The 17500-nt window shown below is 31.8% G+C and overlaps 1 protein-coding gene across 1 annotated transcript in view; it reads right to left on the bottom strand.

The window, feature by feature from the left end:
- Positions 1-14592, bottom strand: part of LOC137638123 (uncharacterized) — a 37031-nt gene extending 22439 nt beyond the window's left edge. The window contains exon 1 of the mRNA XM_068370214.1: positions 14514-14592. The gene's annotated coding sequence lies outside the window, so the exon portion shown is untranslated. The remainder of the gene's footprint in view (positions 1-14513) is intronic.
- Positions 14593-17500: the final 2908 nt, after the last annotated feature.

Below are 17500 nucleotides of genomic sequence, written 5' to 3'. Positions count from 1 at the left end.
ATTTTGAGCTTCATTATCTAATCAATATGTATTTGTGATATTTTATTAATGAAATAAGTTTTAATTTGTTTGAATTATGTATCTTTAGCGTCCCTAAACAGTATAATATTGTTTATTAATTATGAGGTAACTAGATTAAGAAAAAAATATACATTAAAATAAAACAAATATTAAGTTACCCATATATTAGCTTGTTTTCTATGAATACTCAACAAATCTATTTTCTTTTAATAAAATCGTAGACTAAAGAAATAAAATGGGTAAGTTTTAAATTTAAAACGAGTGTATAAAGTTTTATGCACATTGCTAAATAGAATTGTGATTAAATAAGATTGAATATAATACAAAATTATCTAAAAGCTAACTGTTATAAGCTTAAGGTTCTTTGCTAATTATCAGGATTATTCAAGTTAAAACTCTCAGGTCCATAGTCCGTGGTTCGTAACTGCTCACTCCGAAAATGTTTACGGGCACTCTATCAGTTAAAAGATAGGAGAAAAGCTTCTAAGCTTAAACTCAGTATTGTAAAGGAGTTTTTGTCTGTAACCATAAACAATGGTTACAGGCAGAATACTAAATTTTAATTTTATCACATTCTAAATTAAAACTGGTTGTGGTTATGCCTTCTTAGTACTTTTGGCAACCTATTGTGTCATTCTTGAACTCTTCTTTCAGATTCATGGCCAGATCTTGTAACAAATTCATTCTTATATCTGTCTTCTTAATGTTTCTAAATTTGTGCATGAAAATAAATGTTCTGTCTGTTATCTTCTTCCTGGCGAAGGTCACAAACATCACCTGTGTATTTCTCCCAGAATTTTGCTTTTATTTTGGCCTTTCTTTATGCCCCCTGTGGCCGCGGGGGCATAAAACAATTAGAATAGCGCCAACGTTATCCCTGCGTGTCGTAAGAGGCGACTAAAAGGGACGGGACGAGGGGGCTGGGAACCCCCTCTCCTGTAGAGTATCCTGTGAGACAGCAACAAAGAGATGGAGCTGGGGGGAGAGTGACTGCTCCCCGCACTCTAGTTTTGGGGTGTTTGAATGTGCGTGGATGTAGTACGATAGAGAGTAAAAGATGTGAGATTGGAAGTATGTTTAGAAGTAGAAGGATGGATGTATTGGCCTTGTGTGAGACAAAGATGAAAGGAAAGGGTGAAGTGATGTTTGGTGAAATGTCTGGTAGAGTGTCTGGGATTGAAAGGGGAAGAGCGAGAGAGGGTGTGGCTTTATTGTTGAGTGAATGGATGACAGGTAAAGTAGTGGAATGGAAGGAGATATCATCTAGGTTAATGTGGGTAAGGGTTAGGTTGGGTAGGGAATATTGGGCGTTTGTCAGTGCGTATGGGCCAGGTAGTGAGAAAAGTGAAGAAGAGCGGAATGAGTTCTGGAGTGAATTAACTAGGTGTGTAGAAGGACTAGGTAGAAGGAATTATGTAGTTGTTATGGGTGACTTAAATGCTAGAGTGGGTGCTGGAGAGGTAGAAGGTGTCATTGGGAAATATGGCGTACCAGGTGAAAATGAGAGTGGTGAGAGACTGGTAGATATGTGTGTTGAACAAGAGATGGTAATAAGTGCTAGCTTTTTTAAAAAGAAAGATAAAAATAAGTATACATGGGTAAGAGTGGCAAATGGAAGAGTAGTAGAAAGGGCATTAATGGATTATGTGTTGATAACGAAAAGAATGTTTGGAAGATTGAAAGACGTGCACGTGTTTAGGGGTATGGCTAACGGTATGTCTGATCATTTTTTGGTGGAAGGAAAATTGGTTGTAGCAAAAGAGTGGGGGAATAGAGTAGGTGGATGTAAAAGGGAGCTAGTGAGGGTTGAAGAGCTAATAAAACCGGGGGTAAAAAGTAAATATCAGGAAAGGTTGAAAATGGCATATGACGAGGTGAGAGTAAGAGAAACTGGTAATTTAGAGGAGGAGTGGAAGTTAGCAAAAGAAAATTTTGTTGGGATTGCAAGTGATGTATGTGGCAAGAAGGTTGTTGGAGGCAGCATGAGGAAGGGCAGTGAATGGTGGAATGAAGGAGTGAAGGTAAAAGTGGAAGAGAAAAAGAGGGCTTTTGAAGAATGGCTGCAGAGTAATAGTATAGAGAAGTATGAAAAATATAGAGAGCAAAAGGTGGAAGTAAAGCGCAAGGTACGTGAGGCAAAGAGGGCAGCTGACCTGAGGTGGGGTCAGGGACTGGGTCAGTCATATGAAGAGAATAAGAAGAAGTTTTGGAAAGAAGTGAAGAGAGTAAGGAAGGCCGGCGCAAGAATTGAAGAGACAGTGAAAGATGGAAATGGAAGGTTGTTAAAAGGAGAGGAGGCAAGGAAAAGGTGGGCGGAATATTTTGAAAGTTTGCTGAATGTTGAGGATGATAGGGAGGCAGATATAATTGCTGTTCCAGGTGTTGAGGTGCCAGTGATGGGAGATGAGAATGAGAGAGAGATTACAATAGAGGAAGTGAGGAGAGCACTAGATGAAACGAGAGTAGGAAAAGCATCGGGTATGGATGGTGTGAAAGCTGAGATGTTGAAGGAAGGGGGTGTGACTGTACTTGAATGGTTGGTGAGATTGTTTAATGTGTGTTTTGTGTTGTCAATGGTACCAGTAGATTGGGTCTGTGCATGTATTGTACCACTATATAAGGGTAAGGGAGATGTGCATGAGTGTTGTAATTCAAGAGGTATTAGTTTGTTGAGTGTAGTTGGAAAAGTGTATGGTAGAATACTGATTAATAGGATTAAGGATAAAACAGAGAATGCAATCTTGGAAGTACAGGGTGGTTTTAGAAGAGGTAGGGGTTGTATGAATCAGATTTTTACAGTTAGGCAGATATGCGAGAAATATTTAGCAAAAGGTAAGGAGGTGTATGTTGCGTTTATGGATCTGGAGAAAGCATATGATAGAGTTGATAGGGAAGCAATGTGGAATGTGATGAGGTTATATGGAGTTGGTGGAAGGTTGTTGCAAGCAGTGAAAAGTTTCTACACAGGTAGTAAAGCATGTGTTAGAATAGGAAATGAGGTGAGCGATTGGTTTCCGGTGAGAGTGGGGCTGAGACAGGGATGTGTGATGTCGCCGTGGTTGTTTAACTTGTATGTTGATGGAGTGGTGAGAGAGGTGAATGCTAGAGTGCTTGGACGAGGATTAAAACTGGTAGGCGAGAATGATCATGAATGGGAGGTAAATCAGTTGTTGTTTGCGGATGATACTGTACTGGTAGCAGACACAGAAGAGAAGCTTGACCGACTAGTGACAGAATTTGGAAGGGTGTGTGAGAGAAGGAAGTTGAGAGTTAATGTGGGTAAGAGTAAGGTTATGAGATGTACGAGAAGGGAAGGTGGTGCAAGGTTGAATGTCATGTTGAATGGAGAGTTACTTGAGGAGGTGGATCAGTTTAAGTACTTGGGGTCTGTTGTTGCAGCAAATGGTGGAGTGGAAGCAGATGTACGTCAGAGAGTGAATGAAGGTTGCAAAATGTTGGGGGCAGTTAAGGGAGTAGTAAAAAATAGAGGATTGGGCATGAATGTAAAGAGAGTTCTATATGAGAAAGTGATTGTACCAACTGTGATGTATGGATCGGAGTTGTGGGGAATGAAAGTGATGGAGAGACAGAAATTGAATGTGTTTGAGATGAAGTGTCTGAGGAGTATGGCTGGTGTATCTCGAGTAGATAGGGTTAGGAACGAAGTGGTGAGGGTGAGAACGGGTGTAAGAAATGAGTTAGCGGCTAGAGTGGATATGAATGTGTTGAGGTGGTTTGGCCATGTTGAGAGAATGGAAAATGGCTGTCTGCTAAAGAAGGTGATGAATGCAAGAGTTGATGGGAGAAGTACAAGAGGAAGGCCAAGGTTTGGGTGGATGGATGGTGTGAAGAAAGCTCTGGGTGATAGGAGGATAGATGTGAGAGAGGCAAGAGAGCGTGCTAGAAATAGGAATGAATGGCGAGCGATTGTGACGCAGTTCCGGTAGGCCCTGCTGCTTCCTCCGGTGCCTTAGATGACCGCGGAGGTAGCAGCAGTAGGGGACTCGGCAGTATGAAGCTTCATCTGTGGTGGAAATGTGGGAGGTTGGGCTGTGGCACCCTAGCAGTACCAGCTGAACTCGGCCGAGTCCCTGGTTAGGCTGGAGGAACGTAGAGAGTAGAGGTCCCCTTTTTGTTTTGTTTCTTGTTGTTGTCGGCTACCCCCCAAACTTGGGGGAAGTGCCTTTGGTATATGTATGTACCTTACCATATCCAGGTCTCTGAACCTTATATACGGCTGTGAGCAATTTCTTTCTATAAATTTCAATCCCTTCCTTCTTTTCTTCTATATTTCCTCTATCTTTTCTACAGTTATTTGCTTAATATCATTTTTTTAGGGTCATTCACCAACAAATTATTTCTTCTATTTCCATTTCATAATGAAACAAATTTCTCCAGTGCTGCTACTCCAATACTTTCCACAAGGATTATATCCCTGATTAAACTCCTTTTATCACTGTACAGTATAATGTTATGGAATAAATCATTCCTTTATGTTTTATTCTGCAGGACACTGGCCATATTCTGATGCTTCAGTATGGAGTACTTGATGGTTATTTATACACATTTTTTATCATCCTATATTGAAAGTTTTCCAGATCTTTCACACCTTTCTCTCTTATTTCACCCCATGCCTCTACGTTAGTAAATATCGTTGGTACAACCAAGGTTTGGTAAATTTTATTTCTCACTTCCAATGACATTTTTCCTACTTTTCTCACTTTTCCATATTTCCACATTTTACCTTGTTTGTGTTTTCCTATACTTTTCTTTTTTTCTATTTTTTCCTCCTTAGATAAAACAGCTCCTATTATTTGTTTCTTTTCCTCTTCATATAGCTGCTGTAATTCTTTATTTTTTCTTCTCGTTTCACTGAGGTCCTGACAACAAAGTAAGAAATGGGCGAGGTGCCCTAGCTTTAATCAGCACAGCTTATACTCTACAATTCCTCTTTCATGTTTTTTTTTATTTCATTTAATATTAAACAATTAGTTCTAGCTCTGTGCATAATAAATGAGTCTGGTTTGCTATGAAAAAAGAATTCTTCTCTTACATGACCATTTTCTTTTGCATATTTTTCTAAACTTCTTTTATTTTTCCTTCCATTTTTTTATCTACTTCTCTATTCTTGGCCTTGATATCTTTCCATCAAATTCCCTGAAAGGTCTATCATTCAATATCCACAACTTTCATCAAATTCCTAGCCTCTTTCATCAGTCTATTGCTTTCATCCTCTTTAATAACCCAGAATTTTCTTCAGCATGTTATCTCTTCCCTCTTCTACCCCTTTTGCGAACCATAGACTACCTCCTGCTATCCTAGTCATAATTTCTGACATTCCTACCTCTCCTAGTAGAGAAGCTATTGCTAAGCATGCTGTTGCTCCTAGGATACTTGAACAGAAGATATTTAGACAGAAAAGGATGAAAAAATATCTAAAAATTTTAAATAATCAAGCAGTAAATACATGCTATGTTTTCATATATATAGTATAACGCTGACCTGGAGTAAGTTATGATGTACTGGACAAAAAGTGTGCCTATATTTACAAATGCTGATGATGATCAAGCAGAAACACAGGTTTGAAGAGTTCTCTTGCTTAAGGATACACTTGGGCACACTATTCTATCTTATCTCTCTTCCTCTTGGTTTGTTAAAGTTTTTATACTTTATATAGGAGATATTTATTTTAATCTTGTTACTCTTCTTGAAATATTTTGTTTTTCTTTGTTTCCTTTCCTCACTGAACTATTTTCCTTGTTGGAGCCCCTGGGCTTATAGCATCCCGATTTTACAACTAGGGTTGTAGCTTAGCAAGTAATAATAATAATAATAATAATAATAATAATAATAATAATAATAAATGTATGAAGAGTTGCAGAAAAAGAAGTAAGATGTATAAAAATATTAAGGGTAGAACTGAGCAAGTTGTACACCAAGAGAAAATTGCACTTTAGCAAAATTAGAAAAAACTAATGTGCAAGTGTCTTCAAGAGATGATTGGGAATAGAGAGATGCAGCCTTAAGAGAATTCAGTTGATGGAGTAAATAAATTGGAGAACTGCTAAAGGGGAAGGATATAAGATATGAATAAGAAAATACACAATACAAGAGATTAACTTACATTTGCGAATGGTTGGCAAGGTGACTGCAGAGTATAAAAGACTGCAGAGAATGAAGGGATGGCAATATATGAATATTGTATGCATATAACCACAAATATATCCAGTATACAATATACAAGCATACACACACATACACACACACACACACACACACATATATATATATATATATATATATATATATATATATATATATATGCAGAAGAACCAAAGGGAAAATAAAAATATGAAATATAAGATGAAGTCCTGACTAAACTAGTCAGGACTTAATCTTATATTTCATATTTTTATTTTCCCTTTGGTTCTTCTGCATATATATATATATATATATATATATATATATATATATATATATATATATATATATATATATATATATATATATATATATATGCAGAAGAACCAAAGGGAAAATAAAAATATGAAATATAAGATGAAGTCCTGACTAAACTAGTCAGGACTTAATCTTATATTTCATATTTTTATTTTCCCTTTGGTTCTTCTGCATATATATATATATATATATATATATGCAGAAGAACCAAAGGGAAAATAAAAATATGAAATATAAGATGAAGTCCTGACTAAACTAGTCAGGACTTCATCTTATATTTCATATTTTTATTTTCCCAGTGGTTCTTCTGTATTTGAGCGTCACGTTTCCCTGTGATTTTTACGCACACACACACACATACACACATATATATACATATATATATACATATATATATGTACATGTATACATATGTATATATATATATATATATATATATATATATATATATATATATATATGTATGTATATATATACACGTATATATATAAATATATATATATGTATATATATATATATATATATATATATATATATATATATATATATATATATATATATATATATAGACATAAATGATTATTCTGCGATTCGCTAATGTTAGAATAAATTTGGTGGTTAACCAGGATGTGTAATATACGTCTGGGAAAACGAAAGGTGTTACATATGGCAGAGACAACTGAACTTATTAAAAAAAAAAAAAAAAAAAAAAAAAAAAAAAAAAAAAAAAAAAAAAAAAAAACACTTGTTTTATACGTATTGGGAAGGTATGTGGTTGGAGACTGGATGAGATTATAAAGCCTATAGAAAAACATTAATTAAAGAAGTCAGAGTAATGTTAGTTTGAAATAAGATGATATATGGAACGAATCTCTTTGGTAATAAGAACTGTGAGAATCTAAGAACTTGAACAAAATGGAAAACTATACAAGGAACTTAAAACCAAATTTCATACAATGAAAAGGATACATATACGATATAAAAGGTATTAAAGATGTGGGGACTAGATAATTTGTTGAAAATAATAAGTTCAAAATATATGATGATACAAGTAAGTTTTACGACGGAATATATAGATAGGGAAGCGTGTATGGAGGGATGAAAGAATGTTAAAGGTAGCAATGTTGAATAGGGAAAAGGGTTGAAAAAGTGTTGGTTGGGGATGAGGAATGGAAACTACAGGGATTCGTGAAACAGTAAAAAGTAAATGTTAACAATGGTGAGGTAACTTATACCATAAGTGTAATTTGAAGTCATGAAGGCGGAGTAAGGCAATCTAATGTGAGAGGTGTGACTGGATATAGTTTTTGTATATTTAAAATCATGCTTGGCAGTATTGTAGCATGTCAACCTAAGATGAGAAAAGAGAAGTAAAGACAGTTACATGATCTTTGCAAAAGATTTCGAAGCATGATGGAAGTAAAATGTGGTATGCTTGAATAAATTAAACCGAATATTCTTTAGGGAAGAGAAAAGCGGATGAAACTAGTTAAAATAATTGTATTTGGAAAGGAAGAAGGTTATAAGTGCTATGGCATGAGAGATAAAAATAAGTACTACAAAGCATAGCAAAGGTGATAAAAGTAAAAGAAATCTACGAAGCGTTCAAGTATGAGAAATAACGGATGCTTAAATATGATTAATAGCTTAGAAAAAGAGGGAAGTCGGATTATAAGATTTCTCAGTGTTGTGGAATACGTGAAAAATGGCCGCAGATGATTAGAGGTTGATGAAAAGTATGAAAAATTCTGAAGATTTAACATACAAGTTGGTAAGGTGAAGAAGAAAAGAAAGAAAAAAAAATTCTGAAGATTTAACAAACAAGTTGAAAAAAAAAAAAAAAAAAAAACTGCTCGATCGCAAAACCTCCTTGGCGGAGGTAATAATGGAACTAACAAGATGAGAGGAGGAGTGGCACAGTGTTTGTATTTGTGATACAAATGATCTGTAATGTAGTTTATTATGAATTCATGTTCTAGAAGTTTTTTTGCACCAGAGTTCATCTCATATTTAGAAATCAAAGAATAAATAAATCATCTGTGACTATTACTTTGTTTTCTCTTGTGCTACCTTTTTATAGACAAGGTGTTTAGTGTGTAAACTCTTATTAAAAAAGTATACACATAAAAATTATACTAACTATAATAATAACATCTGCTCCTTAAAACGAAAGACAAAAGTTTTAGTTTAAATTTCCTAAGAATATACGAGTTTTCCAAATCAGCTTTTTTTCTCTGTAATTTTGAACCCGTGAAAAGCTAATCGCAATTCTATGAAAAAATGTAATAATACAGTCTATTTACGTTTCTCTGTTGATGCTTGAAGAACTAAAAACAATATTCGCAATAACGCTGGGAATTTCTCCCCAATAGAGAACAGTTAGAGATGTAGAACAGGAAAGAGAAATTATAGCCTCTTTAATGGCCATTAGATTTAATTAGTTAACGAGTCAATTACTGTACATAGACCGTTATATCCCCGACACATATATAGTCTTCATTATTTTCACTTATCTCTCTCTCTCTCTCTCTCTCTCTCTCTCTCTCTCTCTCTCTCTCTCTCTCTCTCTCTCTTTAGCATCGTTCACAATAATTCTTGAATTGAATATTTTTTTCTTGATTCATTCACACTACTGAATCCATATTCACAAATACTTCGTTTCTTAGGCCTCTCCAGGGATTGCCCCAAGTATAACATTTTACATTTTTGAACTAAGAATGATTAGACTATTGTTAATACGTTCCATGACTACTTTCTTTATTTACTAATATCCATAAAATAATTCACACACACACATACTGATCCGGAGCAAGCGTGAATTCAATATTCAGAGGTACTTATGGCTTATATGAACATAAACACACACACATATATACATACATACATACACACACACGTATATATATATATATATATATATATATATATATATATATATATATATATATATATATATATATATATTCTCTTTACGTTAATTCAGACCTAATAATTGCATATTCCCATAGGACAATTCTCAAAAACATTGTTAAAAAAAAAAAGCATTCAACATTAATGTAATTAAAGAAAAAGCTAAATAACAAACGCAAACAGGCATCGTACTTTCCCATTAAAAAAAAAAGCATTCAACATTAATGTAATTAAAGAAAAAGCTATATAACAAACGCAAACAGGCATCGTACTTTAAAAAAAGAAAATATTCAACATTAATGTAATTAAAGAAATAGCTAAATAACAAACGCAAACAGGCATCGTACTTTCCCATTAAAAAAAACAAAAAAACATTCAACATTAATGTAATTAAGGAAATAGCTAAATAACAAACGCAAACAGGCATCGTACTTTCCCATTAAAAAAAGAAAATATTCAACATTAATGTAATTAAAGAAATAGCTAAATAACAAACGCAAACAGGCATCGTACTTTCCCATTAAAAAAAGAAAATATTCAACATTAATGTAATTAAAGAAATAGCTAAATAACAAACGCAAACAGGCATCGTACTTTCCCATTAAAAAAAAAAACATTCAACATTAATGTAATTAAAGAAGAAGCTAAATTACAAACGCAAAGAGTCATCATACTTCCCCATTAAAAAAAAAGAAAAAAAAAACATTCAACATTAATGTAATTAAGGAAATAGCTAAATAACAAACGCAAACAGGCATCGTACTTTAAAAAAAGAAAATATTCAACATTAATGTAATTAAAGAAATAGCTAAATAACAAACGCAAACAGGCATCGTACTTTAAAAAAAGAAAATATTCAACATTAATGTAATTAAAGAAATAGCTAAATAACAAACGCAAACAGGCATCGTACTTTAAAAAAAGAAAATATTCAACATTAATGTAATTAAAGAAATAGCTAAATAACAAACGCAAACAGGCATCGTACTTTAAAAAAAGAAAATATTCAACATTAATGTAATTAAAGAAATAGCTAAATAACAAACGCAAACAGGCATCGTACTTTCCCATTAAAAAAAAAAAAAAACATTCAACATTAATGTAATTAAAGAAGAAGCTAAATTACAAACGCAAAGAGTCATCGTACTTCCCCATTAAAAAAAAAGAAAAAAAAACATTCAACATTAAAGTAATTAAAGAAATAGTTAAATAACAAACGCAAACAGGCATCGTACTTTCCCATTAAAAAAAAAAAACATTCAACATTAATGTAATTAAAAAAAAAAAGATAAATAACAAACGCAAACAGGAATCGTACTTTCCTTTTAAAAAAGAAAGAAAAAAAAAACTGAAGACGAGAGGAGAAAGTCGAGGAGAATCTTCCAGGTGAGAGAGAAGTTATTTCTGCTTTCGTACTCGAAAGCATTCTGGAATTTCTGGTCCCATCCTGACCGCTAACACCTGGGGTTCACGCTGGGGAGGGGGGTGGGGGCCTTGGATCTACTATTCTTACCACCTCATTCTTCAATACCCGTCCCTATCTTCTGCTTGCTAAACAATCATTCTCACCCCCACCACCCCCCCCCTCTCTCTCTCTCTCTCTCTCTCTCTCTCTCTCTCTCTCTCTCTCTCTCTCTCTCTCTCTCTCTCTCTCGTTTTCTATATCTTTTCAATCTTGTTTCTGTATTTGCGGATTGTTTATTACCACTTCATGGAACAAATATATTTATTACACTCTTCAGTTTCATTCTTTCTGTCTAGAAATCCCTCTCTCTCTCTCTCTCTCTCTCTCTCTCTCTCTCTCTCTCTCTCTCTCTCTCTCTCTCTCTCTCTCTCTCTCATCTGGTTTTCTTCTCCCGGCGCCCATTTTGTATCCTCCTCTCACTTGGGGTCTTACCCCCCAACCTCCTGACCTACTTGTCCTGCTGACGACCTACTTTTCCTCCTCCTCATCCACGTCTCTCTCTCTCTCTCTCTCTCTCTCTCTCTCTCTCTCTCTCTCTCTCTCTCTCTCTCTCCTAGATTCCCTGTCATCTAATATAGCTTTATATTCATATTATTCAAAATTCATAAACAATTCATCTGTACTATATTTAATTTCTAAAATTGTAAATATATGTATGTATGTATGTATGTATGTATGTATGTATTCTAAAGGAATAGGACATTCATTTAGCCTTCCAAAGTTATTCACACGACTTTCTTCCATTTTATTTTTAGCGTATGGTTACCTATTATTATCATAAGCCTGGATAAAAATAGAATCATCATTATTATTATTATTATTATTATTATTATTATTATTATTATTATTATTATTATTATTATTATTACGATAAAATTTTTATATCAGTATTATAGTTGAAGATGTTATCGTTATTAATATTATAATTGATATAGTTAAAAAAATATATAAAAAAAAGGTAAATATATTAATTGTAAAAATGAAAAGCCATATACTTAAGATATAGATTATATGATGTATAAGTTATAATGTAATTCCGTAAATGGATGAAGAAATAAATGAATAAATGAATACAAACAAATCAATAACCACAACCTAACTTGAGAGAACTTTCGGGTTATAACCAATGACATTATCATAGAAACCAAAAATAACCTTTTTTTGAATTATCATAATATTATGTTACTATAATCAGAGATGACCTCTTTATATGGTCTGAGATGACATTATTGGTATAACAAAAGATGACTTTATTTTTACAACCTAATCTAAGAGTTTCAAAATAATTATAACAAACAATGACACTGTCATGATAACGAAAGATAATCCTATTATCATAGCCTGTGGTGTAAATTATAACAGGGGTAGCATTATTATGATAACCAAAGATAACCTACATATCGTAACCTTGTATGATACATTTGACCCGAGGTGACAGTTTTATAACCGGTGATGATATTATGATTAATGATTAAAACTAGCAATATTATTATAACCCAAAGTGAAAATAATGTTTATGGACATGAGTCGTGGTATGACAATCAAACAGTATCTAACAGATTTTCTAGATTTGAGAACAAATCCCTCAGAGGAATATTGGGAGTTAAATGGTAGGACAGAACTAGAAATGAAACTATAAGAGAGATTATCCGAGTGCCATATGTGGATGAGATCATGGCGAGGGGTAGATGGAGATGGTTTGGACACGCTCTTCGCACTCCCAAAGAGAGATTAGTTCACCAAACTTACAATTTTGCTCTACAAGGTACCAGAAGAGTATGAAGACCAAGGCCTACATGACTGAGGACTATGAAGCGTGACGTAGATGATGATGAATGGAGAAGTATTGATTTAAAAACTGATGATAGAAACGACTGGCGAAATCTAACTAAGGCCCTTTGCCTCAATAGGCGTAGAATATGATGATGATGATGATGTTGATGATGACGTAAGTGAAATTATATTAAACTGTGAATTCAATAATTATTGCAATTAGAGATTATACATTATTATGATAACTAAAGATTATCTTATGATTAGAAGCTCGAGATTACAGAAAATTAAAGAATATTGTCCTAGATATTTAAACAGATAGGGATCTCTTGAATTACGATAAGCCAAAACTACTTTTTGACAGAGGAAATCCGTTCAAGGATATCTTCCCTGAAGTTAAGGGGTTCAGCTTACAAAGAGTTTTGATCCGAGTTGGGTAAAGTTGACCAGCAAATTGCCCATTCCCTCATTATTATTATTATTATTATTATTATTATAATTATTATTATTATTAATTATTAATTATTAATTATTAATTATTAATTATTAATTATTAATTATTAATTATTTATTATTTATTATTAATTATTAATTATTTATTATTTATTATTTTTCTCTTTTTATTAATTATTGATTATTAATTATTAATTATTATTCATTAATTATTAATCATTATTATCATTATTATTATTATTATTATTATTATTATTATTATTATTATTGTTATTGTTATTATTATTATTATTATTTATTATTAACTATTATCAATTTTTATTAATATTATTATCATTATTATTATTACTAGTATTATTAAAATTATCATTATTATTACTATTACTATTATAATTATCATTATTATTACTATTATTATTACTAAATAATCTTATTAATTAGTATTATCTATTATTTTTATTATTATTACTATTATTATTATTATTATCATTATTATTGTTATCATCATCACTATCATCATCAGCATTATCATTATTATTATCATTAATATAATTCTTATCATTACCATTATTATTATCATTATTATTATTCTTATTATCATTGTTATTATCATCATCATAATCATTATTATTATCATTATTATATTATCATTAGTTGAGCTTCAATCGTAGGCAAAAAAGCAGGGTGCTATAAGCCCTATTTTTCCAACAGGAAAAAATAACGCAAGTGGGGAGAGGAAATAAATAAACTACAAGAGAAGTAATTAACAATTAGAATACACATTAAGTCTAGTAACAACATTTAACTAGATCTTTCATATATAAATGATAAAAAGAGGATTATGTCAGCGTGTTCAACATGAAAACATTAGCTGGGATATTTTCGGTTTCACTGCCGCAAAAACTATGAAACCAAAATACACTTTTCTAATGTAGTTATTTATGCTCTTTCCGAAAATGAAATTGATTTTTTCGAGAAATGAAAAATGAAAAAAATATGGTCAGTTAAAGATGGTTATTTCTTATGCATTGGTTAAGAAACTTAATTTTCATTTTTTTCCTCAGGTAATATGGCTAGCGACGAATATAGTCTAAAGTGGTTTTGGGAATACTTCCAATCCAATGAAAGTACTGTCTACTTTTTGCAGAACCACGGAATAATACCGAAAGAGAAATTTACAGCAATAATAATGGTAAAAAATGCAAAATAATGACAAGATAACCAGTTGGAAATATATATGGTTCATGTAAGTGGCTGACAACAGGCCAAACATGATTATTAAACATTTGAGATTTGCAAAACCGTACAGAACCTAACAAACCCACCTAACCTAACCTAGTAGTTCCCAGGTCACAACCCCAAAAATGAAGTACTAATCCAAAAGTACGCGAATTAAACAATCGTCAAAAATTAGAAATCGAACATCAATTACCTCGGGAAGGTACTCACAACGAGTCGTAGTACAGGCAATTAGCGAAAAGCAAAATCCTTGCAACACACTAAGAAAATATATGCACTTTACTACATTTTTTTTTATTGAAGAGTTCTTGATATCTTATTCCAGTGAAGAAGGATGTTAGAAATGTACATCAATTATATATTCCGGGATCCTTGATTTGTTTGCCGTAGATACGATAGATGGCAGCGGCAGTCAACGTTGAATTTTTTCTGTTTACATATATGTACAATAGGTAATAGATATCGCAAGAAAAGAAACTAGCAATACAGATACACAAATAGAATAGAATAATAGAATAGAATAATAACTTACCGGGCGTAATCTGAACGGCTAATAACAAACACAAAGGGTAAAGAAGACAAATAAAATGAATAGCAAGCCTAAAAATTGAAATAAAAACAACCTTGTGCGTAGAGAACAAATTTTCATGACATGAAGCTAAAAGTTGATTGATAAAAAACAAAGTGAAAATGGGCGCTTATCAAGTATTTTAAGAAAATAATTAAGTGACTAAGAAAGCAAGTAATTGCACATTTTTTTTTTTTGCAATTTGGCGGAAAAAGTCAAGGCATTTTCTCATTAGGGGTAGTGGAATTTTGTATTTTTTCATGCGTATACAGTATATAGCCTATATTTCAATCGATACATATAATTGCATATATATCTATAATGTATGCACAAACACACGCACACACACACACATATATATATATATATATATATACATATATATATATATATATATATATATATATGTATATATATATATATATATATATATATATATATATATATATATATATATATATATATATGTGTGTGTGTGTGTGTGTGTGTGTAACAATCATTCCTCAGATTTCCGAGAATAACAACAAACAAACAATAATTTTCCATAGAGATACCTATGATGTATATACTGTATATATATATATATATATATATATATATATATATATATATATATATATATATATATATATATATATATATATATATATGTATGTATGTATATATACATATATATATTCAAATAAGCCATGTAGTTTTGTTACATTAATGTCTGGATTCTCTTAACGACATCGGGATCAGAGCCCTAGGCGAAATCACACAAAGACAACATCTAGGGCTCGATCACGAGGTCGTGAAGAGAATCCAGACATTAATGTATAAAAAGTATATGGCTTATTTGAATATGAAAAACACGTCTAAATGTGCAAAATTTATCATATATATATATATATATATATATATATATATATATATATATATGCAGGCTATATATAGAGACAATATATGTAGGGGAGACCGGGCCAGTTGGCTACAGTGGTAAGTTGACAAATTTGCAATATTTTATATGATTGACGGTAGATTGTTCTGAAATCACTACCACGTGATCATTACATGTTTGTTCAGTTAGCAAGAAATTACCATGTAGGAGCGTGGACTTATAGATAAAAGTTTGAGATTGCTTAAGTCAAGCAAAATCTGGGTAACTGCTTCTCTTTGATCAAAAATTTCTAAATTGTTTTGATATGCTGAAGGATTTTTGCTAAAATATCGCTTGAAATATGGGAATAATTTGACAGTAAGATTATCTTTCATACAGTTAGGTTATTTGTTAGATACCATTCTGCTAAAAGTTTTTTGATTGGGGCATGTTGGCACATGGAGAACGTTGCAAGTTGGCACTGTGCCAACTTGCCTGGCATACACATTCCTTATTTTCGGAGCGTCAATTTTGGACAATATTACAATTTTTTTTTCTTATTTGACTCTCAGACTTAACTAGAACATACCAAAGATAAAATTAAATAAACCTCAACTCCTGAAGCGGCTATTTCAGGACTAATGTTTTCTGGATGCATGTGTAACAGACTGGCCTTTACCTATGATATGTCCGAAATGTAAGCATCACCAGAAAATGGGAGCACTAATATGATGCAATTATATCCCTCTGAGGCCAATATTTATTTTATAACATGAATAAGTTTTCATAGACTACTTTCAAGGATTAAGGATTTTTATTGTATTTTTTTTTTAATTGACAACTGTGGTTTCTTATTCTCATAACTTTCACATTACTTATTTTTAAATAACACTGTTTTAGAATAATTTTTCCTTTCTGGCCTTTATATACCAGCTTATTTTGTTTGTTTGCCATACGCTGTTTTCAGTGATTAACAAAATTAATATTTATACTTCTGTTGTATTCAGATCTGTGACTAACAAAATAATTGAAAATGAATGCTCTACGCAATACTATTTCTTTTTATTTTGTTATTCATGAAATCCTATCAAAAATTAACCTTCGGGATAAATTAATATTTTATTCTAACTATGGGCTGATTGAGCAAGAAAAAAAAAATGTGCTAACTTACCCTGCATACGGGATATATTCGCATATATGACAAATACTTTTTAAAACGCAGTTGTGTTTTTATTTGGTTATGAATCATCGTTTGCGTTACAATGAAAGGTAGTCAAATGTTTACATTTCTAATTCATGTAACAAAAGTTCACAAATACTTCATAGGCTTTTACCTAGAAATAAAAATGTAAAAAGTGTGCCACCTAGCCCAGGTCTCCCCTACATATATATACAGTATATACACACACATATATATATATATATATATATATATATATACATGTATATATACACACATATAAACAAACATTAAACTTCTGTCTGTATATATATATATATATATATATATATATATATATATATATATGTGTGTATATATATATATATATATATATATACTGTATATATACATGTGTGTATATATATAATTAGAGTATATATATTTATATATAACATATAAATATAATATATATATTCTTATGCAGACATATATATATGTGTATATATATATATTTATATATATATATATATATATATATATATATATATATATATATATATATATAAAAACATACAGTATACATACTGTCTT

Source organism: Palaemon carinicauda, chromosome 3 (genome assembly GCF_036898095.1).
Source record: "Palaemon carinicauda isolate YSFRI2023 chromosome 3, ASM3689809v2, whole genome shotgun sequence".
Lineage (NCBI taxonomy): Eukaryota > Metazoa > Arthropoda > Malacostraca > Decapoda > Palaemonidae > Palaemon > Palaemon carinicauda.
Note: the sequence above shows the minus strand (reverse complement) of the source record. Positions and strands in the feature narration are given on the sequence as shown.